We start from the raw sequence: 3,505 nt of genomic DNA, 5'->3' as shown, positions 1-3,505 counted from the left end.
TTTTTATGTAAAATCTCAAAAATATTTCCAATTTTTAAAAGTTACAGACTTATTGCTATCATATTTCTCATATATATTTTCCCTGGCAGTTGTTTTTCTGCAAAAGATCAGTTGACTAAATTTACATGGATTTATTTTAGGGTTTCTATACTTTTATTATTAAAATTTTATTTTAAGGAAAAAAAGCAAAACAAAATTTCATAACAAAATAATAGAACAAAGGTAGATAATACATTGGATACTGTTACTTTTAAAGTAGTTATTTAGAGTACAAGATATCAGCATAAAAAATTCTCCAATTGGTATTAGGACAAACTTTCCTTTTCAATGAACTGAGACAGCAGATGTATAACTAATTTGCATTGTTTTCCCTTATCCCATCCTTCCTTGCCCCTTTCCCCATCATAGACCAATAAAAGGCATGTCAACAGGGAGAGGGGGATACAGATGAATGTTCATTTTGTATCTGTGCATTCAAAGTGGTTAGGATGGATATATAGTTACATTCTCTTAATGAATAGAGGGATTTATTCTAATGGTGTTTGTAAATAGGATATCATGTCCGTATCTTGTACAGCAATTAGCCACTAGGCAGAATGTATGCAATGTGTTAATTATTGAAACTGTCCTACCAATTTGGTTTGAAACTGTCTCACTGCTATTTGTTTCTCAATAAAATTATGGAAAAAAAAAAACAGGGAGAGGGGGACTGATCACAGATTGGGAATGGTGGTATAAAAGAACCAGATAGATATATATATCATTGTCTTCCATAGGAAAAATTCAATGGTAATGTCTGAAATTGAAAAATGAAGAAACTGCAATGTAAGTATATTTAGACATATGGAGTAAATAACAGAAGAAATATTCAAAAGAACATCAGAACTACTAAAAGTAAAATGAAATCTGTCCTTGAGTCTAACATTTCATCTGATTAAGGACATTCACACTGGATCTTTTGTCAGAAATCTTTGTCTTATTAAACCACTGATGTTTGCTGTTTTCTTTTAGAGCACTAAATTCAGTAGGTTGGCTTTTTAAAGAAATGTTTACGAGTTCTTTGACAATCTTTTGCAAAGTGGGTTGTGTTTCCTTTCCTATAAAGGTACAGACATTGTTTCTCACCTAAAAGTTAAAAGAATGTGAAGGAAATTACTAAATTACTACTGGGAACCTGGCTAGAGACCTGGATCTGGGCCTGACTCTGGATTTGTTTACCTCCTCACCAAGAGCACGAGGAAAGGTCATGAAACGGAAGCATGAATCTTATTCACAATTTACCCATATTTGGAGGGAAGTGTCTTCCCTCCCCATGCACAGGAAGACGTGTGTGTACATTTAGCAAAGCTCTGGCCCACTGGCACGCCAAGAAAATATTCAACAGGTCTGATTCTGTTGAAATTTTCTTGGTACCACCAGGGATGACGGCGGCATGTGGAAGCCAGAGCACCAGTTTAGCTTTAAAGTCCTAAGTTTTTAAAAACTTTTTATTTATTAGTACATGAAGTATATTGTGATTACAGTCCTCAATGGAGTACAGGTACACACATACAACATGCTCTATTTCTTTTTCACCCACTTCACTCTTCACCTACTCTCCTTTTCCTCCACTCTGGCCCACACCATCTCTTGGATTCCTTCCCTTTTGCAAAAATCTAGTTCCCTACTTCCTCTCATCTATCTTTTGTTTTGCTTTTTATTTATATTATGGGTTCCTCTAATAAGAGAAACCATGTAATATTTAACCCCCTGTGTCTGATTTATCTCACTTAGCATTATAGTCTCAAGGTGCATCCATTTTCATAGATGGTTCAAATTTAGCCTTCTCCATGGTGGAGTAGTCATTCATCATGTATAAGCCATGTTTTCTTTAGCCATTCACCTGCTGCTAAACACAGACTACTTCCAAGTTCTAGCTATTATGAATTGTGTTGCTATAAACATGGCTGTGTGTGCATCACTAATATGATGTCTTCTAACTCTTTTGGGAAGATATCTAGAAGGGGAGTAGCTGGGTCAAATGGAATGTCTGGTTTTAGTTTTCTGAGGAATTTTCATAATGGTTATACTACTTTTCATTCCCACCAACAATGAAGAAGGTTCCTTTTTCCCTGCTGCCTCACCGAATTTGCTGCCATTTGATTGCATGATGATAGTCATTCTTTCTGGGATGACTCTCAGTGTTGTCTTAATTTGCTTTTCTCTAATGGCCAGAGATGCTGAACACCTTTTCATGTATTTATTAACCATTTGTATTTCTTCTGAGAAGGGGCTATTCATTCCAGTTTCTTTTTTTTTTTTTTTTACTGGATCTTTTATTTTTTGAGAGGTCTAACTTAAATTTTGAGTTCTTTATATATCCTAGAGATTAGTTCTTCTATCCAAAAGAATAGTTGTCAAAGCTTTTTTCCCCTATTCTGGAGGTAGTGTCTTCACTCTATTGGCTTCTTCCTTTGCTGTGTAGAAATTTCTTAATTTAAAAATCTTAATTTTTAAAACCCTTGTCCAATTCTTGAAGTAACACTGTGTTACTCTGGAGGCTGGTCAAAAGATGGCAGCTCCTGGACTCTGCACTTGGAGCCCTGGGCTCCTGCTGAGGTGGAGCTCAGGCCGCATGGAGAGGCCGCTAGCAGCAGCAAGCCTGGCTACCCTGTTATCAGAGCAAATCTGACCTACTGACCTAGGAGCCACAGAACTCCCTAGTTTAATGAAATGGTTGTTTCAGGCTACCGTGTTTTAGTATTTCAGTAAGTACAACTATGACTTCTTACTGTGCATAACTGAATCACTTTGATACAACGGGAGCTGAATTTAAAAAGGAAATGGATATGAATTCTTTATTTCGGGCTTATAGACTTTGCCACCGCTGCTTTCTCTACCCACGAAGTTCATTTTCTCCTAAATCAGTGACTTTTACACTTTTCAGAGTAGTAACAAGAAATATGCTTCCGCAGCACAAGCAGCGCCGGCGTACACGCACCCACAGCGCCGCAAGCTCTGCAGGCCCGGCCTACGCGTTCCACGTGCCGCGCGCTGAGGCTCTCGCTTTCTCGCGATGTTTTTGCTCACCCGCCTGCACCACCGCATCCCACACAGCACCCCTTGAGCTGAAGGCCGCCGCCTGAGCCCAGCTCCAGGACTGTCGCTGGTGGAAGTTCTCCTCATTAAGCTATTCACGCCGCGCCTTACGCGCTACACTGCCAGCGCGGGGTCCTGTCCGTCGCGTCCCCCTTGTGAAACCCACCACCGACCTTCCAACACGTGCCTTCTAAACGTACTTCCTCCCTTGGGGGTTCTTCGGGGGTGGGGAACCAAAAAACGTCTCCATAGTTTACTCACACATGCCGCTTCACGTCAAGCGGTCTTTGTAATTGCTATAAGGCACGCGAAAAACTTAGCAGAGCGCCCGAAAAAAGAAACAGGGCCGAGCTCTCACGACTAAAATATGTGGGGGGCTGGGGAAACGCGCGGGGCACCGAGGTCAGGCCTGTTTCACAACTCACTG

The 3,505-nt window shown here is 40.0% G+C and overlaps 1 protein-coding gene across 1 annotated transcript in view; it reads right to left on the bottom strand.

The window, feature by feature from the left end:
* Fam227b (family with sequence similarity 227 member B) overlaps nucleotides 1–3,499 on the bottom strand; it is a 201,536-nt gene extending 198,037 nt beyond the window's left edge. Inside the window, exon 1 of the mRNA XM_023724063.1 lies at nucleotides 3,340–3,499. The gene's annotated coding sequence lies outside the window, so the exon portion shown is untranslated. The remainder of the gene's footprint in view (nucleotides 1–3,339) is intronic.
* Between the last annotated feature and the right edge of the window lie 6 nt (nucleotides 3,500–3,505).

This window comes from Octodon degus, unplaced genomic scaffold, assembly GCF_000260255.1.
Source record: "Octodon degus isolate 3935 unplaced genomic scaffold, OctDeg1.0 scaffold00105, whole genome shotgun sequence".
Classification (NCBI taxonomy): domain Eukaryota; kingdom Metazoa; phylum Chordata; class Mammalia; order Rodentia; family Octodontidae; genus Octodon; species Octodon degus.
Note: the sequence above shows the minus strand (reverse complement) of the source record. Positions and strands in the feature narration are given on the sequence as shown.